The following is a 26340-nucleotide window of genomic DNA, read 5'->3' as shown; positions in this document are numbered from 1 at the left end:
GAAGCCCTTGACCCTAAGTGTTTCGTTGGCTATTTCTATAAACCACTTTCCACCCCAGCATCATGTTGTTCTCTACATCATGAAACTCTGAGTCTTTGCTCTATTTTACTACATGAGAAATTATTCAAATAAGATAATAAGCAGAAATTTGTACTCGCCACACAGAATGGTGTGACTTTATTTAGTGGGTGATGCATCTGAATGTCATGCTCTATTTCAGTAGAGTATTCCATGGAAGAGAACATTATATCATCCCACCAATTTATCTGTATTTTAAGGGAAAATTTTGGAAGAGATGGAAAGCCAAAGGAGAAGAAACATTAGGGAAGAGAAGTGAGGTGGGAAAGAGCTAAATTTATATCCCATTTGATGCCTTTGGGCCTTCCAAAAAAGCCCTTCTCTTTTAAATATAATACCAGAACAATTTTGATTAAAAAACTGTAATCTTTAACTACAGAAGAATTTTTACAAGGAATAATAGTGATTGCTTCAATAGTTAATCCCACAGTTTCTTATTACAAAGTAAACTCTATGGTATGGATTTCATGCTTTTTACAGATTGGTTCTGTTTAAAAGCCTACAAAGGTTTAAAGTAGCATTAATATGCCACTGTTATTGGAATTATTTGAGTTCATTTAACATCATTTAAATTGTCCATAAATAAATTATATACCCAAGATATGAAACTGTATATCAAAAGCTTTAAGTGCAGTGTGTATCCAGCAGTGCCTCTGAAGCTCTCGCATCTGCAGGACATGGGGAATGTTGATAATAGAAAACATTTCTATAACTTTAAAACACTTTTATTTTTAGAAATTGCATTGTTTCCTTATGTTTTATTCTTTCTACATAATTTTAGCATAGCATTTATACCCTTCTCTCTCTGTCTCTTTGTCTCTCTATTTTTCTTTCCCTTTCTTTTTTTCCTTCCTTTCTTTCTTCTTTAATTCAGACATAGTAATTGTGTATATTTACGGGCTACCCTGTGATGTTTTCATTCATGTATATATTGTAAAAATATGTAATTAAGCTAATTAACATATCCATCAACCTACCAACTTTTTGTAGTGAGAATGTTAAAATTCTATTCTTTTAGCAATTTTCAAATACAATGCATTATTTTTAACAGTGGTCACCGTGCAATACAACAGATTACTAAAACTTATTCCTCTAGTCTAGCCCACTAGAAGATACTATGCTAAGTGAAACAAGCCAGGCACAGAAAGACACATACTGTGTGGTCTAACTTACATGTAGCAATTAAGAAAGGTAGATCTCACAGAAACAGAGAGTAGAAGAGTGGTTGCTAGAGGCTGGAAAGGGTGGGTGGGTGAGGAGAAGTAATGAGGAAAGCAGAGATGTTGATTATAGGGTACCCTTATCTTTTTTAATGCATGCAAGGTTTCAAATGTTCTTTAGAATAAAACCAATATCAAAACCCCCTTCCTAAGGCCTTACACCTGGTTATGTCCTTTTTGTTTGTTTGTTTTCAAGCCCACTAATTCCTTTCTTTCCAGGTAGATTCATTCTTATTCTGTCTCTATGCCCACTTCAGACCCTATGTTGTTCTCACTAATTTGATGTTACAGGATATCCACCTACCTTTTGAAATTCAGCTCAACAAATTGTTTCTTCCACTAAGCAAAAGTGTTCCCTGTATCTTATTTGGTGAATAAATGTATGAGGTTATTGGTGACCATTTATCCCAAGAATTATATAGATTTATTTTTAAATATGTCACTGAATTAAAATAGGCTTGATATTTTTTGCATATAAAAATGTACAATTAATTGATTTTCACTAGACTGTAGTTTAAATGAATATAAAGGAATATATTGCCAATAAGATAAGTGGGTATACACAGCTTATAAACATATAGAACAGAATTTTAAAAATGATGGTGAGAAGGAGGACTTTAAAATGTCTATAAAATTTAGAATGATCTATAAATATTTGAGAGAAAAGTTTCCAATGAAATTTTATCTTTCCTTTGATAAGTCATATGTGCTGACCATATTTTTACATGCATGTGTGCATATATGTCTGATATTGTGTGTTTTAATTCGAAGACCATTTTAAATACAAAAATGTATTTCCATTACTCCTCCATTTTAGAGATGATTTAAAAGTTTGTGACCTCTGATTTAAACAATAGTAGAAGTGTTTTTACATAGAGTAGTTAGGAATAGTATTCTATAGATGATATTGATGATATCTTAACAAATAAATGTCCTATAAATAAAAGTAGAATAAATTTTCATCACTTCATCTACTTAATTTATTTTTAACTGTAAATTATCCTAGTTTCCTACCAGAACTGAGATTAAGCCTCTTTTTATGAGGATATGTTTATATTGGCTTATTAAAAAAATCTAATTTTCTGTAAATTTTTTTCACGTGTTCAAATGAATATAGCAAGATGTGAGGAAATTCTATTCTGTATAACTTCTTTAAGGAGCAGTCGCCTCTCTTCTCCCTTTCTATGAAGTTTTATCTCAGACCCAGCTGTAGGTTTAGTGTATACCTCAGGGTTTTCCAATAAGAATTCCTAATCCTCTGACCATCATATATATTTTAAGTGTATTTGATTTGAGCTAGGCAAATGTCTGTTATCTGGAGCCTTTTTATCTGTGGCTATTAGGAAGGATACCTTCACTCTTTTCTTGGGTTGCTAGCTATATTGCTAACATTAGCTGAGAAAGTCTGGTCACCATTTTCTGGAAAATAAAGCTAATACAAAGAAAGGAAGAACTTACTACTGTGATCATTATTCCCACTGTACCTGAATCCAACTGAAATGTGGATATTCCAGATTCATGACTGTATTAACTTCCTAAGGCTGCAGCATCAAAGTGACTATCAACTGACCACCCTAAAACAACAGAAATTTACTGTTTCAGTGTTGGGGATCAGAAATTTACAATCATATTGGTGGGATTGGCTCTTTCAAGATACTCTACAGGAGAATCTTTTCCATGTCTCTCTCCCAGCTTCTGGTGGTTGCTGTCAATCTTTGGCATTCTTTGGCTTGTAGATGCCTCACTCCAATCTCTGCCTCCATCTACATATGCATGGCATTTTCCCTATGTGTGTTTTTGTGTATGTCTTTCCTCATGTTTTTATATGGATATTGGATTTAGGGCCCATTCTAATCTAGTATGACCTCATCTTAATTTAACTAATTACCTCTGCAAAGATCGTATCTCCAACCAAGGTCACATCCACAGATTCTACGTGGACATGAAGTTTTGTAGGTACTATTCAACCCAGCACAGGAGCAATTGTTATTTCATTCTACTTCTTCTTTTCATGTAGTTTAATTTGACATTCTAAACTTTAAATCAGAGATTGAATCAACTTACGTTCACAACTGAATTCTGTATTTTAAGAACTAGCTATATTGCACATATTTTCTCTTATCTACCTATACACATTTTGCATAAAGTTAATGCCACTTTTGATCATTCTTTGAAATTTGCTGTTTTGTATATCCTTATGCTTTATATTTATTATAAATCATTAAAGCACTATTATATACCCCCAAAATTGTATTACGTTATTTAATAATTATTATTGGATTCATATTAAATAAGATTCAGTTCAATCTGTAAGAGTTAGGTGAGTTTATCACAAATACTAATCTTTCAGTGTAATACATGACTCATTCATATTTTTAAAATAGATTTTTCGGTGCAAGCTGAGATATAATGTCAAAGCAAAAACCAAAGAAGAGGAAATGTTTGTAATGTTATTTCTGTTAAACTATGTAGCTGGAGAATTTTGTTCTCATTACTGTCAATCTTAATTTGTTTGTATTTAGTTTATATGCCCAAAATAAAATTATTACAAACATTTAAAATATATTTGAAGTCAGTCTCATTTTTCCCAACTGTTGTTAGATCTTAATTAATTGATTCTGAGGCCATTTTTATTTTGAATTTGTATTTAGTAAAGAAAAATGATCCAAAGGTGTACTTTTGAAAGGTTTATTTTTGTTTCAAAATCTGTATCTTGATTCCTGGTGAATGTTAATAAAAATTAAAAAAAAATAATCTCCTTAATTTGGTGTAGAGATTATAACTAATTCTACTTTTTACTACTACCTCATATAATAGAAATATGGTAATACTTATGAAAAATAGAAGATACTGAGATATAAAAACTAGCTATATTCAAGAAAGCAGTAGCTGATTACGGTGAGAGCTTTCTTATTGACACAGTTTATTTACTTAATATACCTGTTATGTAAAAATTTTAATTTTTATCATGTTTAAAAGAATCAGGTGTTCATAAAATTCATTTATGTTGTCACCATAAAACATGGTCATAAGAAGGAAGCAAACGCCAGTCTTTTACTTATTTTAGTTTTCTCAACATAGACAAGGAGAAGCAATTAAAATATTAAAATATAAAGTATTTTTTAAGGGAAACATAGCATTGTGGAAAAAATCAACCCTAATAATGTTTATTTTTGTCCTAGAAAATATAAATAGTATATTTGATGAAGTTTGTATGTGTGTGTGAGGTTATGAAAATAAATTACTTATTGGGGGAAGAAAGCTGGTGAACATTTGTCTTTGCCATAGAAAGACACTGTGGAATTAATACTATCGAGGATAAAAAACCTCTATTAGACTAGTAGCAATTAATTTAATCATGCCTAGGCATCACAAATTACCTATTTAATTTACATTTTAAAACTCTTATTATGTAGTTTTTCTCATGATACTCTTAGATAATCACCATTGGACATCACTGAAATACTTTTCACCTGTCCCTTGCATGGCACACACAAACTATCAATAGGTTCTCCATCACTGAAGAATGAACAGGCACAATTAACAAGTTTTGGGAGGTCACATGAAAAAACCTCTTCCAACTGGATTTAATGGAAACAGAAGTCATACACTCTGTACTTATTATGAAATTTTATTCAATTTAAGAGGAAAATAGAGATTTGTATTTTCTAAAAGAAAAATTTAATATCTAGGACATTGAAAACCACAGCCAAAAGTTTCTGCTTCTGTTTGATTTACAACAATCCATTTATAGATACCTGTTTACCAGTGCCAGAAGTATTTTAGTATTTTGATAACAAACTTGGATAATATTCATAATGAAATATGCTATTTCAAGTGTATTAAGTGGAGTAAAAACGTTTTCAAAGAAAATATGTAGCCATTTATCCTAATCACATACATTGTTAATTAATTCCTGATAAGATTTGCTTCCAGCTATATTATGTTTATGAACAAACAGTCCTTCAGGCATGTCTCATTAACATTTAATTAGTTTATAAAACACTTTGCTTTACTGTCATAGGTATTGTGAGATTAAAGAGGATTTTAGTTGATGACAGATTTTCTTAAAAGTTCAATTAAAAAAAAATACAGAAATACCAAAAAGAAAAGCAGATGAAAATAAACTAAATTAGGTGCTAATGAGACTAAGATTTTAGTAGCTTTGATTTTCCTCAGCAAAGGTCCTCACTTTTCATTATTTGTACTGGAAGTGTACCTGATAAGGAAATCAGAAGGTAGGTAATTTTGAGTATACTCCGAATTTTAATGTTTGGCTTACTAAGATACGGAATACATATTTAAGTTTGAAATCTGAGAGGCATATTTAAAGCACATAAATTTAAATATTTTTTTCTTGGTGGGGCTTTTAAAGTTATTGTTGAAATTACAAAAAAGATGAAATATAATATTATCTTAAGGCTCAGCATGGTGTACTGATTTTATGTCATAATTATTTGGATCTTTATGTTGTACTTCCATGTGAGGCTTTTTGTGTAGTTGAGAAGTCTTACAGACAATAATGAATTTTTTGTTTAATAATCTGCAATCTCGGAAAAATTACTTAAATTTATTAAGCCACAGTATCATGATTTGCAATATGGGAATTATAACTACCCCATGCCACAGAATTGTGGAAAACATTGTTAACCGAAATAATGCAAATAAAGTAGTGCCTGGCATATATTATGCTGTGTTCTAGCCTGATTACACTATAAAATCGTCACTCTCTCCCACCATACTCCTCTCCACACTTCTTATTCAATAGGAATCCAATGCACAGAGAATTTTTAGGAATAAGATCAGAAAGTTAAAGTAAGCTAAGTCATGAGTATGATATTTGTTCAGTTTTTCCATTGACACAACTTTTTATGTAGCAAAAGACACAGTTGGGAGTATGAGAGTCTGAGATGAGGGGACAAAAATTAACTTTTAGAAACTGCAGAAAGTTAAAAGGCTTAGTAAATAACCGAGGGTTCTGATTGGGACACCGGGGAACATCTTTGTAGTAATTAGACTTTCAAATAAGGGAAATAAGAGAAGTTCAAATAATTTGATTTCTTGATTCAATTAAAGTGACCTTCTCTGGGCTTGCTCCTGCCAAATGTAAAAGAAAACTACATCTAGAGCTTCAAATTATCCCTATTTCTTTTATATATAATGTCAACACTCAATTAAATGTAATCAATCACATGAGAATATAACACTTAATTGAAAACCAAGAGAAAAAATAGACAAGAAAAACAGACTCATGGGATATACAGATATTGAATTTATCAGATTTAAATTTTATATTAAATTAAGTAATACACTGAAGGAGTCAAATAACAATATTCAGAATTTCAGCAGAAAACTAGATACAATTTAAAAGAGCAAACAAAAAATCTAAAATAAAATTGCAATAAATGAAATTAAATAGTCAGTGGATATAGTTAACAGTGACATAGGGATAGCTGAAAACTTAATGATATGTCAGATGATGTCTCTATACTTTAGTATGGGGAAGGGAAAAAAGGATGCAAAAAGAAAAAAAAAAGAAAAGCAGAAAAGAGCATAAGAAACACCTACTGGCTAAGAATTTTCATAAACTGATCTTTAAAAATTCCATAGATTTGACTGGGCGTGGCAGCTCGCACTTGTAATCTCAGCACATTGGGAGGCCAAGGCGGGAGGATCACGAGGTCAGGAGATAGAGACCATCCTGGCTGACATGGTGAAACCCTATCTCTACTGAAAATACAAAAAATTAACCAGGTGTGGTGGTGGGCGCCTGTAGTTCCAGCTAACAGGGAGGCTGAGACAGGAGAATGGCATGAACCCAGGATGTGGAGATTGCAGTGAGCTGAGATCATACCACTGCACTCCAGCCTGGGCGACAGAGCGAGACATACACACACAAAAAACAAAACAAACACACAAACAAAACCACAGATTTAAGAAGTGCTACCAAGCTAAGAAAAAGATACGAAGATATGGTTGTAAAATCAGATTCATATAATCCAAGATTTTATCCATCGTTCAAATTTCAGAACAAATTCCAAAATGCAGCAATGGACATGATTCTATGAAGCAGAAAATGATCTGAGACATCAAATGCAGGCTTCAGGTTCATCATTCCCGCAGCAGAAATGACTTTTTGAAACAGACTAGATGCGGTTTATAAGAAGGTAAGTGGGATATCATTTCCCCTCACTTAGTGGATAATGATTAGTTTATCAATATCCCAATTTTATACTGAAGCTTATGGGAGTTGAGCCCACTAAGCTATAGATTCTAGGTTTATTTACATCCTAAAATCATTAGTCAGAAATACTCTGTTTAGAAGGTTAAAATGATTAGTCAGAAGTACTCTGTTTAGAACCTTCCATAGATAAGGACCCTGGTCACAAATTTCATAAGTCTACTAATCCTTAAGTTCACTTGAGTTTATGTTGTCAAAGGAGTAGAGTGGACCATCTTGTTTATTTTGTTTCCTCTGAGTGATTCCTTCCAGTAAGAGAAGTAAATATATGACATAGGACATTAAGACCTAAGTGATCACTAGAATTTGTTTTACAAAGGGGAGGAGAAATTTCCCCTACAAAATATGTAAATTGTTATTTATAATCCTTCATGGGTATATTGATATTCTTTTATAAGTTGAGTTACAGTTTATCATCTGTTATTTGTAATTATTGAATCTTTTATATGCTGGAGGCATTCCGTTGGGTATGTAATCTTCATAAGGCCAAACTCACTTCAGTTGGTTTCTACAGACATTATAACAATTTGAGACTTAATCTTAGCATCCAAAATATTTTCTCATCCTGAGGTTATGGTGTACACAACTCAGATTTTCAAGCAAAATAGCTTAAAACTCTGCTACCAGGTTTCTATGACAAATAGATTAGTGTTTTTCACACTGTATGTCAGCTAAGATTACAGCAACATATTTTATCATTTCCCAGCAGAAGTACATTTTTCCCCATTAGCAATGACTGGAGTATGAACAGAGACTTTTTTTTCAGCTAATCCTATATTCTATCTGGTCTGTGGACATATCTATATTCTAAATAGCATTGTGTAGGTTTTTCACGGACACCAGCTTCTGTGTCATCATAAATACGTAACACCGTCTATCTATCCCCCAAGGGATTACACTGAGTGGTTCCCTTTCCCTTCATTTCTATCCTCTTGCACTACAAGATCCAGGATATAGGTAATAGGGCAAAATAAAAATAAGATGGAAATCACTCCAATTTGAGGTGTTTGAGTCATTGGAAAACAATGAAAGGCATAGTATTCATGATGACTTACCAAAACCTAAGTTTACCAAAGTTTCCCCATAGGTATATGTCTTTGACTTGACTCTGTAAGGCCGTTTACCACAGAGCTTTCCAAAAAAATTAAATTTCATTGTGATTTGAATATCTAATAGTTATCCCTGTGGGAGGTTAGGACTACTCCCAGAATAGTTCACAAGTGAAAATACAATCATTATTGATCATTCTATCCTATTAAAATGGTGTTATCTTTCTATTGTGAGAGCCGCTTCTAATTCCCTTTAGTTTAAAAAGTCTTGTCCTTCAAAAAGTCTCCAGTAATATTTTTTAGCCTCATTTAGTATAGCATGACTAACTCCTAATGTCTTCACTAAGCACTTGATATCTCCTGGGCAGCTGCTGAACAAGTTACCTCATATTCTGTTTCATTGTACATTTACACAACCGTACAATTTAGGAAAATGATCTGAACATCCAAACATTGGATATCTAACAACTGTCAGTGGTATTTTTCTACCTCCAAATACAGCTTCAGCTGGATATACTAAAAGGCTTCCCATAAAAGTCTTTTGTCTACTTCTGGAGGGAAAATATTTACCCTGTCAGATCTCACAATCACATCCATGCCTAACACCTTTGAAGTTATTCAGGTTCCATTTCGATTTTATTGAGGTGAAATCCATAAAATTTACCTTTTTTTTTTGAGACAGAGTCTTGCTCTGTCGCCCAGGCTGGAGTGCAATGGCGGGATCTCAGCTCACTGCAAGCTCCGCCTCCCGGGTTCACGCCATTCTCCTGCCTCAGCCTCTCCAGTTGCTGGGACTACAGGCGCCCCCAACCACCCCGGACAAATTTTTGGAATTTTTAGTAGACACGGGGTTTTACCGTGTGAGCCAGGATGGTCTCGATCTCCTGACCTCGTGATCCGCACGTCTCGGCCTCCCAAAGTGCTGGGATTACAGGCTTGAGCCACCGTGCCCAGCCTTCATTCTAATTTTTAATGAGGCCTCTACTCTGAAGTTGTTAAGTAAAATTTGTGTAATATTGTTTCCCTGTTTTTTTTTTTTTCTATTTTCTACTTTCAAAACAGTGAAATGCATACTGTACCTTGATTGGGAGAAAAATACCCGGATGGGCTGAATTGATAGATAATTCTTTATTTGAAATATTTACTTGTTTTCATGAGTTGCTCCAGACAAGATGAATGAACTCTAGAGGAAAACAGGGTTTGATCCCAATTAATACTCACATACCATATTTTCTCCCTACTGATAGAGGTCTATAGTCATCCATTAATACAATCTGGTTTGAACAACACCCAGTAAGACTCTAGCCATGTTTTACTTTTGGCTTTTAACAACAGCTTCCTCAGGCATTTTTGGAATAAAAACACTAAGAGTTATTCACTGAGCATCCCATTTCAATATATACCACAGATACTGGTCTGCAGTGTTGCAGCTGCAGATATTTCTAATGTCAACTAAACAACTGAATTATAAAGGCTTACGTAGACTGTGCCACTAATCTCCACCAATCTTTTAATGATTATTTTTCTTTAAGACCTCTCTTAAATTCAGATATTTTTTCTATTGATTTTGTGAATAGGGCTTGGAAGGATTCTTAAATAAAAAATATTATTTTTTTCAAAACCTGAAAAATGGGTAGTCTCTGAGCTTCATGTTGATTGGCAGGATCTGTGCAAGAGAACAATGTAATTCTCACAATTTGAAGAATACGTCTGGTTGATCCAGTCCACTTAATTCTGAGAAAGTCCACAGATTGGACTGGGTCTTGGATTTTAGCTGGGTTCATTGACTGGGCTATATTTGTCATATGGACAACTACAGTTCTTAACTCTTCTTGAGCTGAGCAAGCCCTGTCATAAATGGGTTTCTGTTCCACATGAATGCAAATTGTGCTTGACTGTCCTCCTGCATTAGAATGGAAGAGAAGGTATTATCCAGGTTTTCAATGGCATGCCAGTTCCCCTTGACCTATTGCTGCTTCATAGACTCTACTGCATCAAATACAACAGAAGCAATCAGAGGAACCATATTGTTTAATCTTTAATAGTCTATCAGATCCCAGGAAACATGTTCCTTGTGCATTGGCCAGAAGGAGTTATATATATGGGAAGTTAGTGAAACCCCTGCTTCACCCATTCCCTTAAACGGAGTAGTGATCTCTTGTTATTCTCTTGAAATTCCGCTGTGCTTAATATTTACTTCTTTAGAGGGCAATTTTCACCTAACATATCTACCTAAAACTGGAAGACAAGTTTATGTAATCATTCCGTGACATGAATTGGTCAATTGAATTTGAGTAAATTCTCTGAACACTACGCCTGAGCAGAGGTGTCTTCCCCTTTATGTCTGCTATGAGAATGGGCAATGGGCATGCTTCATAAATAGGGCTTCTTTTCCTTGGTTTCCTGAATGTGAAGACCCAGCAATGCCACCTGGCACAGAGTCATAACTCATGTACAACCTACCTATAATCTGAGCAACATATATAGCTTTCTATTGAAAGCTACTGAGGTATTGGGGTCATTTGTTGTTATAATGGTATTGATTAATACACTATCTTATGATAAATCTCAACAATAGCAAAGGCACATATTTCCTAGAAACTAATAGTTTCCCTTGGTTATTCTAAATATATTGATTGCATTGATGAACCACATGTCCTATCTTCCTTGGTATGGTGATGCTAAGTTTTCTATTACTGCTATAAGAGATTACCACAAATTTGGTGACTTAAGAAAACTCCACAAATTTATTATTTCACTGTTCTATAGATTGGAAGTCCAGCAGAGATCTCACTGGGCTAAGAGAAAGATAAGAGCAGGTGGCATTACTTTCTGAAGACTAGGAAAAAAATCTATTTCATTGTGGTTTTCCAGCTTCTAAAGGTGGTGATTTACTTGTCTCATGGCCTTGTTGCTCCATTTTCAAAATCAGCAAAGTGCAGTCCAGTACTCATGCTGCTATCTCTCTGGTTCTTGGACTCTCTCTTCAGCTTTTATATTCCAATTTCAAGAGCTTTTATGATTACATTATACCTATAAGGATAAATCAGGATAATCTCAATATCCTTTACTTAGTCACAGCGGCAACACACTTTTGCCATGTAAGGTAACACATTCACAGGTTCCAGAGAGTAGGAAGTGGACATATTTGAAGGGTCACTATTCTACCTATTACAATACCATTGTCTCATGTTTTCTCCTTTATTGGAGCAAAATGGTTATTAATATATGGTCCCCAATTCATCTGGAGTATCGGTAATACGTGTGAATAGAAAGACCCTGAAATTTGACCTCCCATACAAAACGTTCTCCATCTTCGTCATAACTTCTAAAAGATCTAATGAGTTAATCTAGTTCATTCTCTGCTTGGCTTGCCCATGATGACTCATCTTTGTTTGATTTTGCATTGTAAACATGTTTTAATAATGAATTTCCTTTAACTGTCCCAATGCAAATTTTAAAGCTTTGAGGATATAAAACTTCATTTTCTCATAAAAATATCATTCTTTTCATGAGTCTACAATAAATATAATTTTTAGTGCTAACTAAACACCAAAGTGTTAATGTTTTATATAACTAAATATATTAGATATCCATTCTAAATATCCATCATTCTCTGCTACTGAAAGACTTTGCATTGCTTCTGCGGCCTGAGCCTCAATGATAACAAACCCCAGTGGATTCTTCCTGCATTTTGCTCAGCCAGTGTCTTTGACATTGATGGCTTACTGGTCAGCACAGGGAAACAACTGACAGGCTTATACACTTGTGGAATGTGATGAATGCAGCACACACCACAAAAGTCAACGCCGTTAATAAAGTTGGCGTTACGCAGTAATGCGCAAATCTATGTATTGCAGCATAGGATGAACCATTTTAAATTGACAGAGGCTGCTGATACTGGTGGAATCGGCTTGAGAAACTCGTTAAAATTAGAAGGATTAGATACTAATTACTGGAGGAAAATGAAAAAGATCCATCATAATCACTTGCTGGTACTCTTATTTTAACTATACTGTCTTTTCACTCAATTCTAATCCTTGTTTATTTACAACATAAATGTATGCTTTTATGTACCCTAAGACTTATCCAATTACTTGTAAATAAAAGTCTGTCTTTTCCTCAATGCCCTTTTTGGAAACTGATTGGTGTATATCACGTTAGCTGACCTCTCACATATTGAGTCTCACAGTTATTATCATTACTGTCTCATCTTCTGTTTCTTCTAGGATATTATTATACTTATTTGACTGCTTATTTTCATGTTAATGCTATAATCATCTAAATGTTTTTCCTCCTTCCTATAAATACCTTATTGTTTCTTTAATGAAAATGAGAAGAACACAAACAAACAAACAAACAAAAAAAAGAGAGAAAGAAAGACTTCTACTTCTGCCCGCTAAGGATTAGCTGTTAGGAAATCTGCTTTTTTGCCACATACAACTGGGGAAAACAAACAAAAATTTAAGCAAGAGTTTTCGGACATTGACCAACAGTCAGTGCAGGGCTATAAACCCTGACAAAAAGAAAAAAAGAAAGGGAGCCCTATTATCTTACCAGATTTCTTCCCAGCTTCATTTTCCAAGGGATAGCTCAGGACTACAGAATCACAACAGCTTGGTGAACTTGCTAAATCAAGCAAATGGGAATCAGAATTTGAGAGGCTGATACAGAATTCCCGACAAACGGTTTGGAAAGGAGGGAGCTATATAAAGAGAAAGAAAGAGAGCTCTGGAGACTTACATTGAATCTTTGGATGGTGAAAGGTGCAAATGTGAGAGGACAGGAAAGAACTGCTGGAAACAATAGGCCAAATAATCCACACAGGGCTGGAAGTTCACTTCTCAGCAGCAAGGTTGGAGAGTTCTATATTGCATAGAGTTTGGGCAGAGTCTTCATAAAGGACTAGATTTTGAGGTGAGGCCAAATAGTCCTAAAGATGGCTCTGGGCCTGCCATAGAAAAAGCCTAAAAATGGGGCTCCAAAGAGGAAAATTGATCCTCAAATTGCGTAACAGCATGGCAGATCGAAATTCAAAAGTATTTTAATGAAATTCAAAAAACGCAGGATTCGACAACCAAAATCCACAATATGAAATGTCCTTCAAAAGTTCTAACTTAATAAACTTAACAAAAAAAGTACTAACCTGTCAAATAGGTAGAAATATATAACCTATTTTATCAGTAGAAAACTCAGTCAAAAGAGTCAGATGCAAGACTAACAGATATTTTAATAAACAGATAATTTTCTTAAAATGGCTATCCTAGGCTTTATATGTCCAAGAAGATAGAGGAATACTTGGACACGGAGAACAGAAAAATGAATAGCATCAGTTTCCTGTAGCTCCTATGACAAATTACCACAAACTTGGTGACTTAATACAACAGAAATTTATTATCTCACTGTTCCAGAGGACAGAGTCTGAAGTCAGTTTCACTGAGCCAAATTCAAGGTGGGGCTACACTCCCATAAGAAGTTAGAGGATAATGTGTTCCTTGTCCTTTCCCATATCTGACGACTGCTGGCCTTTATTTTATTTTATTTTATTTTATTTTATTTTATTTTTGAGATGGAGTCTTGCTCTGTCGTTCAGGCTGGAGTGCAATGGTGCGATCTCGGCTCACAGCATCCTCCGCCTCCCTGGTTCAAGCGATTCTCCTGACCCAACCTCCAGAGTAGCTGGGATTATAGGCATGCACGGCCATGCCCAGCTAATTTTTCTATTTTTAGTAGAGATGGGGTTTCACCATGTTGGCCAACCTGATTTCGAACTCCTGACCTCTGAAGATCCACCCGCCTTGGCCTCCCAAAGTTCTGGGATTACAGGTGTGAGCCGCCGTGCCCAGCTAACGGCTGGCATTTCTTTCTTTGTAACCACACACATTTATCCTGCCTCTGCAGCACATTCCCTACTCCTTTTCTGTACAGGTACCAAATTTCCATCTACCTCTCTCTTATGAGACACTTGTGATTTCCAGAATAATCCTGGTAAACCAGAATACTCTTTCCATCTTAACATCTTTGACTTAATTAGATCACCAAAATTCCTTCTGCTTTGTAAGGCACTATTCATTCATAGGTTGCAGGAAATAGGACCTGATATCTTTGGAGGCCTTACTGAGTTTATTGCAGATAATATACTTAAGAACTACAGGAAACTTCTAGAAATCAATAATTTAATGTATACAGTGAAAAATACACTGGAAATAAAAGCAGATTGTAACTAACTGAAGACAACTTTCACTTGAAGACAAACGATAAAACATTCAAAATGATAAATGGAAAGAAAAGAATGACAGAAGTATACAATGGTAAACATTGAGCAATATAATGGAGCCTAAAATATGTTATTGGAGTCTCATAGATTGAAAGGTGGGTAGACAGAAAAAAAGGTTGAAGAAATAATACCCCCAAATTTACAAATTTAATCAAACTTGTGGATCTAGAAATCCAAAAACTCAATGAAATTTAAGAAGAACTAATATATTTTTAAAAAGATTGAACTTATATGAAATTTTTGAAAACCAGTTATAAAGAGAAAAATCTTTAAATGCAGAAAAGTAGATATACAAATGAACAATAATAAAAGAATAATTTTGGGGAGTCCAAGGCAGACAGATAGCTTGAGTCCAAGAGTTGGAGACCAGGCTGGGCAACATGACAAAATCAGGTCTCTACTAAAAACACAAAAAATTTTTAGTAGAGACGGGATTTCACCGTGTCAGCCAGGATGGTCACAATCTCCTGACCTCGTGATCCGCCCACCTAGGCTTCCCAAAGTGCTGGGATTACAGGCGGGCGCCTGTAGTCCCAGCTACTCCGGAGGCTGAGGCAGGAGAATGGCGTGAACCTGGGAGGCGGAACTTGCAGTGAGCCGAGATTGTGCCACTGCACTCCAGCCCGGGTGACAAAGCGAGACTCCGTCTCAAAAACAAACAAACAACAAAACACAAATAATTCGCCACGCGTGGTGGCATGTGCCCCTGTAGTCCAAGCCACTTCGGAGGCTGAGGTGAGAGTATCAGTATGTGTTTGTTAAAAACAAGGACATTAATCTATGTAACCAAACTATACCATAAAAACTAGCTAATTAACATTTTTTTTTTCTAATCCTTTGATGGATCTATATATCAGTATGTTTTTTGGAGTCAAATATTCCAGCTGAGGACCCAGGGATGCATTGTTCCCATGACGTCTTTGTTTTATTCAGTCTGACAAGTTCCTCAGTCTTTTCTTGATTTCTATGATCTTGATATTTTGAAGACTACAGGCTACTTACTTGTAAAATTATCCCTCAGTTCATAATGTCCAGTGTTTTATTATGACTACATTGAAGTCATGCATTTTAGGCAGGATTATCACAGACATTCCGTTCCAAATGTTGCTGCCTGCTCACTGCATCCTATGCGTTGGCACAATGTTTCACTTTGCTGTTACTGATCATGTTCGCCTTGCTTGCTTTATTCAGGTATTTCCTTGTCTGCCAGACTTCTTCACTATAAAGTTATGCTTCTGTTCATAATTAACAAGGATAATCTGGGAGATACATTGTAATTATATAATTCTCAATATGTCATTAAAATTTCTATTTACTCAGTTACTTATGTCTATATGAAGCTGTGATTTCCTGTTTAATGAGTTATATTTTATATTATCATCATTATTTATTTTGATGTTCAAATTGCTCCAGATTTGGTCAGAGAAGTTCCATTTAGACTAGTTTTTGTGTCCTTTTTCATATCCCCTTGATTCATTAAGTATTGCTTTTCTTTTTGGTACAAAATATTGCATATTCTTTTGTATTTTCTTTGGCCCAGTTTAAGAATCAACTGTTTCTCCAAGGTCCTCTATTTGTTTTTCATAAAAAATGTTAAGTTGAGGTGAATGTGTTGTCACGAAATGTCCTGGCATTTATTCTGTGCCCCAAGCCATTTCAGGGGGCGTAATCAGGCTGCACATGTGAATCTCTACAGACATATTCCTAAACACGCATGTCCATGTTAATATGTATATTTATTTTTAGACCTATCTCTCCATATTAAAAGTCATACATGTATACTTTAATATCCCATTTCTATCCAAACTGCAATATTCATTCTAGATTTTCCTCTTTCTGCACTTACCCTTCTCCCAAATGCAGACTTTCCTCCCTGCACCTGGGTTCCAGAGCTTCATCCCAGGATGACCTTCTCAGCCTGCTTGGGCTCTGACATCCTACAACAGAGTACCTCCCTATGTGAAAGCCCTCCTGAAATTTCTTGGGCTCTAACATGCCATCCCAGGCAACTCACAGGCACACATAACCCTCTCAGGGTGATCATTCTCTGACAGCCCTCATTCACGGCTGCTCTCCTCATCCCAGTGCGACTCTTTGCCTCCTGTGTGAACCTACCTCCGTTTACTTCTCTTCACTCCACTTACTCTCTAGCATCCCTTGCTGAGCCATCCTAGTGCATGGATGTCCCACTTATTTTTTGGGGGAGGTATGATTCTAAATGCCCACTCTACATGTAATGACCCCCACTGAAGACAGGCACGCTCCTCTCCTTGATCAGGGTGCAAGCACTCCAGCCAGCCTGCTTCTCTGTGTGCATGTCTTTTCTCCCTTTGACTGTGCCTCCCATGCCTGGCCTTCTCTGCCCTCACGGAAACCTGCCTCAGCCCACCTGGACTCCGACAGGGCTCAGTGCCACTGTGCTCCTCACCCCCACTCCACAATGGATGCCTATCTTGCTTTCTCCCACCTAATAGTTTATGTCTGACTTTTTCAGAAAAGTAAAGCAAGACAGCTAAGGAAAGAAAGGGGAAAATAAAAGAAAGACGTGTTTTTGAATCTCAGATTAATTGTTCTCTGTGCTTCTATTTCTATAAATTAATAGAATCTTCCCAATTTTTCAGGGTTCCAGTTATCCGTTTGGTAAATATATTGACTCTCTATTATTTGCACAGCATTTGAGATGCTTACTTAAAGATCATGAATTTGTTCATTTGAACAAAGAAAACTAGTTTCCTCAGATCAAAATTTAGGATTTAGGATCTCTTGTCAAGCTGCAAAATTCAGTAAATAATGTAGCCAGATTAGGACCTAACATTTCACTAATATCAAATTGCCATGAATACTCATTCAATTATCACCTATTCATTTTATTTTCTGCTGCTTTATGTACCTGTATGAAATTGGTTGTTGAAAATTTGTAGTAAATTGTGAGCTAGAACTTACTTGAAATAATATGAATTCCTATATATTCTTTCATTGAATCACTATGTCTTTTAGCTTAAAATCAACTCTAGTATCATGAGTATCTTGATAACAAACACACACACACACACACACACACATATACCCTGTATGCCAGAAATGGTAACACAGTTTACAAATGAACCTTATTAGGTAGGTATTTTTATTATCACATTTAGCATATGGAAAAACTGAAGTGTGGAAATCAAGTGATTTTTCTAAGCTCACAGACCTTGTAAGTGATGAGGCAAAGAAGTAAGCCAGAGCCAGTGTAATTACTTGAGATTCTTAATCTTTATTTTTCATGTTCTGACTCCCCATCCAGATCTCATTAGAAGCTGTATTTCATCACTTTTCTATATTTATACTTTAAACATATCAAATTGTGTATATCATAGACAATTCCTTTTTAGTGTGACTGTTCCCATTGTTTAGAACTTTCACATTGCAGATTTCCATCCTATAATTTCTGTCTATAATTAACTCAGTCTTGTTCCTGAAGATGCAGAGCAGGAATAATCAGTTCATTTTCAAAGGCAACATTGATCACTGATCTACTTTCATATTTGAAGTTATACCACCTATACATTCAGATATGTATACATCCAGGCAACTGCAGAAAATTTATAAAATAAAGTTTAATACTTTTAGTATATTTCTATTAGTTATTGAGTTTGTTTGCTAATTGCCTTCTGTAAATGTACAATATGACCCTTATTTTGGATGGGAATTGCCAATTCACCTTAGTTTCTTCTTGATTATGCCTATGGCAGTGCTTTGAGCAAAGTGTTTATTTATTGTATGGTAAATTAACAAACATGTGAACTTAATTTTTGGAAAGAGACAATCTATAAACCTATGCAGCAGAATGGTCATTCTGTAAAAATTCTTAGCAGTTTACACAAAATGTTCATTCCACAATAAATATTGTTGATCTGCTTTAGATTATCTTTAACTACAATGAGTGAATGTGTTGCTTGTTTTGGCTCACGTATTCTAAATATTCTTTATCCGAGGAACATGGTTCCTTTCCTTAGACCAGTGGTCTAATGTGAGAAAGTAAACTTGGGGGTAAATAAATGTATGTGTACTTTCCAATGCAAAATAATTTATTTTGTGTGATAACTTTTAATTCAAAGCTGAGCAACTGATGAACACAATTATTAGATCACTATACATTTGTTTATGTTTTTACTCTAGAATAATCAACTCGCCCTTTGCTTGTGAACACAGCCTAAAATTCAGTGAGAGAGTACCAGTGTGTAGTTCATAAAGAATATTCCAAAATAACAGTGAATGGAGTTGGTGATCTAAGGCCTTTGTGATGAAGGAGAAAACTCCCCATTTTATCACATGTGTCTGAAAATAATTATTAATATTACTTTCATAAGCTAGATTACACATTTTTTAACAAGTGTTGTCAAAACAGCAAGATGTTTCTATGCCATTTTTCAAATATGTATAGAAAACATGACAATAAGTTTGATAGAAATTTAATGCCTAGTAATTTTTATTCTATATGCATAGGAAACCATAAATGGTAGTTAATATATTTGACATTTTGTTTTCTACATGTCACTGGATTTTCAATTTGAACACTACCTTTACTTTTGCTTCTCAACTATATTCTGTTTTCAAATTTACTTCTTTCCTTCTGAAGTAATAAATATTGTTCGCTGATGCTTTGCCTTAAAATGGCAGTGATATGTTAGCAAAACGAGGCTCTGTATGTGTAATTGCATACCGTGTAGGTACTTTTATTTATACTGCATACATGGAGACGGGACTTTTAAATGCTTCCCATTTATTTTAGGGTTATGAGAATCATATTTTTATATTTTAACATGAGCAATGTGTTAGCCACAATGGCTCTGGAAGTAGAGCTGTCCAGCCTATACCTATGTACAGATGACTTATTAGAGTAAAAATAATATTTTTAAGAATCTTTCTTGACCGATTATATAAAATGTTTTATATTTATGTGTTATGTATATGCACCACATTATAAAAAATAATCTAATTGCTGAAAGATATTTAGATTAGTAGTTCTCAAATTGTGATATTTGGACCAGCAGTTATTGCCATAAGCAATGAGCTTATTAGAAATGCAAATTCTTGGGTCATACTAATCCCAAAAGGCTGAATTAGTATTTCTAGGGTTAGAGCCTAGGAAACTACTTTAATAAGCTTTCCATGTGATTCTGATAAATTATAAAGTTTGAGAACCAGCAGTGAAAAATCTATATTATATCCACCCATCTAATCTAATCTAATATTGATTAAACAATAGTTAAAATATGGATGCACATTTTAATATACAAAAAATATTTGTTTATAACAAATTTTCAATATTATATATAAATATAAACCTCCATAGAGCTCTAATTGCTGGGTCTTGTGTTTGCTCTAGATTGCATAAACATAGTTGAAACCTCTTGGGAAGGTAAGAGTGATAGCACTGGATCATGTTGGAGAAAATATGGAAGGCATGCACCTCTCATGCCCAAGAGTGTGAAAGGAGAAAGAGGCTTTAAAAAATTCAGGATATTGCAGTACTGGAGATGAGAATAAATGAGAATAAGAGTCACCCTGTATTACAAATTGGTTCCTCTGTAATTATTCTCAAGAAGACTCAGCAAAGATTGACACACATACACAGTCATGTACACACACACATACACACAGACCCATACATACACATAGATAATCACACAGATTGACACACATACACAGTCATGTACACACACACACACATACACACAGACCCATACATACACATAGATAATTTTAGTTGAGTTTAACAAAAGCTTCTAGAATAGTCATTTAAACTTTTAAAGGTTAATCTATACTTATATTACTTAGATATGTTCAAAGCATTCACAAATTTTTAAAACCTTTTTATAATTTTGGAAAAGATAGCATTTTCAAGAGAACAGGAAAAAAAAGTGAAAAATGTTCCCATGTGAACTTTACCCAGTTTCCCCACATGCTAACATTTTGGGGTACATTTATCAAAACCAAGCAAATAACATTGGTACAATACTATTAATTAAGCTACACACATATTTGATGTCACTAGTTTTCTCACTAATAGCTTTCTTCTGATCAAGATCCAACTCAGGATATCACGTTGCATTTAGACTTCATGTCTACTTAGTCTTCTCCAGTCTCTGGCAGTTTATTGTGTTTTCCTTGACTTTCATGACCTTGACATATTTAAAAATATTGGTCGGATATTTTATAGAACAACCCACAATTTGGGTTCATCTGATGCTTCCTAGTGAATGTACTGGCATTGTGAAACTTGAAAGAGAATATCACAGAGGTGACATGCCCTTCTTATTGCATCATGTCAGGGGATACATGGCATCAACATGTTTTATTGCTGATGCTGTTAACTTGATTATTTGGGTAAGTTTATGTCTGCTAGTTTGCTTTTATAAAATTGTACAATCATTACTTTCCCTTTCTATGTTTTATTTCTTAGAATGAGTCACTGTATAAAGTCTATATTCAAGGAAAAAGAGAGTTAAGTTTCACATGCTGGTAGAAAAAAATATTTGTGAAAACATATTAAATATACCATGGTAATCAATAAATATTTTGGGCTGTATAAATGTCCTATTTTTCTTAAAGCTTTTCCAACTAATTTTAGCAAATATCCATATCATTATTAGGTTGGTGCAAAAGTAGTTGTGCTTTTTTTTTTCATTGAAAGTAACAACAAAACAGCAATTACTTTTGTGCCAACCTAATATTATTACTCTAACCATGATTGTAGTATTCAGAAGACTTTTTAAAATTTCTTCAATATTAATTCATTGACATTCTTTCATAAAACAGATTTATTCTTTCTTCCTTATTTATTTATTCAATCATTTTAATATCAGGGTGTGTTCACCTATGTTAAAGTTATTATTTTGACTTTAATGCAATACGATTATAATTTACTTTTCTGCTCACATTTTTTCATCTGTGATTATTGGAAACTCCTTCAAGTCAAACGCAACACTTTTTTTTTTTTAGCATTTTTTTGTTGCTGCGACTACAAGATATTCCAGGTTTACCTTGCTTTTTTCTTCCCCAACTCTAGAACCAACTACTTTTTCAAAAAGTCATGGTTTCTTTTATTGCAAAATGGTATTCAGAAACCAAATCTGGGTGGTATGTGTGTTCATTGCAACTGGGGTATACACCTCTCAGAGGATAGGGAAGGAAATATAGATATAGGTATTCATAATAATATGTTTATACTAACCCACATATACATGTTTCTATATTTATTTCTGTATTTCTTAAAATAAAAAGGAGTTCATGCTGATATTTTTTACTCTAATTCAGCACCACAGGGTTTGATCAATATTTTCACCCTTGTTTGAGTATTTGTAACTTCTTTTGCTTGCAGTGAGAAACCTGGTTCCCATTATTGATAATTTATGTAGTTATTTATTCAACCCTAGTGTAGGTATAAAGGACTTCAGGAATGAGTAATCACATTCCTGTATAAAATACATTTAGCAACTAGATTACAGTGTTTTAATACAATTGGTTTTGCTTTTACCTTTACAATATCTCATCAAGGTACTCCTTTCCGAATTTACTTAGTTCAGTTAATTTTTCCTTTATGTCTTTAAGTGTAGTATATAATTATAAATCAAATATAGTTAAATTTATTTGTTACTATTTTAGAATAATTATTATAAAAGTTGCTGTTGTTTATTGGTAAGACACATGTATATGTATAAAAAAGTTACTTTCCAATGATAAAGTTGTGTTGTAAAATACATTTATTTACTTATATAGAATATTTCTAAACTAATTACCAGAAAATTTTACTTGGAAATGTAGATCTGAGGAAAAAATTTATCTATGTCACTAGAAAGAAAGCATTTTATTATGACTCAGACTACATGCAAGTTTCAAGAGCTGTAGCTAGTTGTTTCATATCCTGTGCATTTTAAATACAATGTCATCTCTGACATTTCCAAAAATTTTCTCACTTAACAGCCGGTAAAAGCAACTTTACTTAATAGTAGGTTTAGAAGAAATTCATATAGTGAGAATAAGAAGAGTCTGATTATCTCACTTACTAGTTGTATAATTGCAGATAATAAATGAACTTCTCTGAGCCTCAGTTTGATTATCACTGAATTAGAAATAATCATATTACTCTTATAAGTATCTAGGTTATTATTTCTTAACTTTGGCACCACTGACATTTTGGACAGGATAATTGTTTGTTGCAGGGTGGGGTGGGGGTAGAGACTGCCCTTTGAATCATGTGATATTTAATGCCATCTCTATCCTCTCCCCACTATGTGCCAGTGACACAAACCCCTTCTCCAGATTGTGGCAATGAAAACTTTCTCTAGACTATTGTTTTCCTGGGAAGAAAACTGACTTTATTTGAGAGTCACTGATCTAGTTTTATGGACAAAACAAATAAGTATTTGAGTCTGATGAGAAAGGTGACAGTTGAAAATGAAACCAATACTCCTCAGACAATAAGATATCATCTCCATTAAAGCTTTAAATAATAAAATTTTGCTTTCTAATTCTTCTGTAGCCAAAATAAAGGAGTAAACAAGAAAATTATTAGGGATTATTATTTAGAAATTTTTAAAGATCTCAACCAAAAATTTTTAAAGGAGTTTGAATACTAATAGGCTTATTAGAGAAGAACAGATATGTTACTCTCCATCAACCCTTCTCCTTATTTGGCAGAGACATTTTCAATACAGTGATTTTTCTGTAAGTGCCATAAAAAGCAGAGGTATCACATTTCCTGACCTCAAAACGGCATGGTACTGGTATAAAAATGGGCACATAGAATAACAGAACAGAATAGACAACCCAGAAATAAAGCCACATATTTACAGCCAATTGACCTTTATTTTTTTTTCAACCTTTATTTTAGGTTCAAGGGCACATGTGAAAGTTTGTTAGATAGGTAAACTCGTGTAATGGGGATTTGTTGTACCCATTATTTCATCACCAGGTATTAAGCTTAGTACCCAATAGTTATTTTTCCTGCTCCTCTCCCTCCTCCCTCTCCCACCCTCAAGTAGATCTCAGTATCTTTTGTTCCTTTCTTTGTGTTCATGAGTTTCCATCATTTAGCTCCCACTTACAAGTGAAAACACGCAGTATTTGATTTTCTGTTCCTGTGTTAGTTTGCTAATGATAATATCCTCCAGCTCCATCCATGTTCCCGCAAAAGACATGATCTTCAACAAAGCATACAAAAACATAAATTGGGGGAAAGACACCCTGTGTAATAAATGGTGCTGGGAAAACTTGGTAGCCACATGTAGAAGAATGAAACTGAATTCTTATCTCTCACCTTATACAAAGATCAACTCAAGATGGATCGAAGATTTAAATGTAACACCTGAAAACATAAAAATTCTAGGGAAAAACTTAGAAAAAGCTTTTTTCTGGACATTGGCTTAGGCAAATAATTTATGACTAAGGTCTCAAAAGCAAATGCAATAAAAACAAAAATAAATAAATGAAATATAATCAAACTCAAAACTTGTGCACAGCACAAATTAATGATAATCAGCAGAGCAAACAGACAACCAATAGAATGGGAGAAAATATTTGCAAACTATGCTTCCAAGGACTAATATTCATAATCTACAAAGAACTCAGACAAATCAGCAAGAAAAAAACAAATAATCCCATCACAGAGTGGGCAAATGACATGAATAGACTATTTTCAAAGCAAGATACAGAAATGACCAACAAGCACTAAAAAAACTCAGCATCACTAATCATCAGGAAAATGAAAATTTAGACCAAAATAAGATACCAACTTACCCCTGCAAGAAAGACGATTATTAAAAAGCGAGAAAACAATAGATGTCATAGATGTGGTGAAAGGGGAACACTTATACATTGCTGTTGGAAATGTAAATTAGTACAATCTCCTTGGAAATCAGTGTAAAGATTTCTTCAGGAACTAAAAGTAGATTGTCATTTAATTCGGCAATCCACCACTAGCTATCTAACCCCCCGAAATAAGTCATTATATCAAAAAGACACCTGCACGTGTATGTTTATTACAGCACAATTCACAGTTGCAAAGATATGAAACCATGCTAACTGCCCATCGACCAATGAATGAATAAGGAAAATATGGCGCATATATATATATGTACCCAGTCATAACAAAGAATTAAATAATGTCTTTTGCGGCAACTTGGATGGAGCTTAAGGTCATTATTCTAAGTGAAGTTGCTCAAGAATGGAAAATTAAATATAATATACTCTCACTTATAAGTGGGAGCTAAGCTTCAGGTATACAAAGGCATACAGAGTGGCATAATGGATATTGGAGACTAGGAAATGGGAAGTTGGGAGGAGGGGTGAGGGATAAAGAACTACATACTGAGTACAATGTACACTACTCAGGTGATAGGGGCCCTGAAGTCTCAAACTTCACCAATTTGCAATTCATCCATGTAACCAAAAGACAGTTGTACACCAAAAGCCATTGAAATTTTTTTTAAATCGAAATTAATTAATTAATTAAAGAAATGTGAACCACTCTGTTAAAGAGAGCTATATTGTGAGAACGAAATGAAACAATATATTTAAAGCCTTTAGCATTATTCCTGGCACATAATAAAATCTCAGTAAATGCTAACTTCTGCCAAAAAATAGCTGATAGTCATATTGTTATTTATTAACATATATTTATTTATATGCAGTAAAATCCAATAACAAATTTTTTTAAGTATAGGAAAAATACTCATAAGAGAAAAAGATCACAACTGACACTATTTATTATAAGCATAAGGACTTTAATATAGCAAGGGAAGACTTAATACAACCTTTGCAAGAGCTGGTGTAGCAGAGGAGACGGAACCAGTTACCCATGATATCAGTCATAAGCATTTAAGCAGGTGCTTCTCCAGAGTAACCTAGAACTCTCCCAAAACAGCAGTCTAGTCTCAGAAGTGTACAGTTGCCTCCAGTTAACTGTAACCTCCCCAAAGTCTGCCGCCTCCAAGTCTTATCCGACTGTATCTTGTTAACAAACTGACCAGAAACTTTCTAGGGAAAAGGACACTGGGAATGTAATTTTGAGTTTTTCTTATGAATAGCATAAAAAGCAGAGAAGGGGAATTACAATAAAGATGCTTCAACAATACAGAATCAAACCTTGCCTGATCATTCACTAAGTCAGTGTTCATTCATGCCACCTTTGTGGTTGTTGTTGTTGTTGCTGGAGATGGAGTCTCACTCTGTCACCCAGGCTGGAGTGCAGTGGCATGATCTCGACTCATTGCAACCTCCACCTCCCAGGTTCAAGTGGTTCTCCTGCCTCACTCCTGAGTAGCTCGGATTACAGATACACACCACCATGCCTGGCGAATTTTTGTATTTTTAGTACAGACGGGGTTTCACCATGTTGGTCAGACTGGTCTTGAACTCCTGACCTCGTGATCCACCCACCTTGGCCTCACAAAGTGCTGGGTTTGCAGGTGTGAGCCACCACACCCGGCC

The sequence above is a fragment of the Colobus angolensis genome, unplaced genomic scaffold, assembly GCF_000951035.1.
Source record: "Colobus angolensis palliatus isolate OR3802 unplaced genomic scaffold, Cang.pa_1.0 Scaffold5, whole genome shotgun sequence".
NCBI lineage: Eukaryota > Metazoa > Chordata > Mammalia > Primates > Cercopithecidae > Colobus > Colobus angolensis.
The sequence above is the reverse complement of the archived record's forward strand: the minus strand, read 5'-3'. Positions refer to the sequence as shown.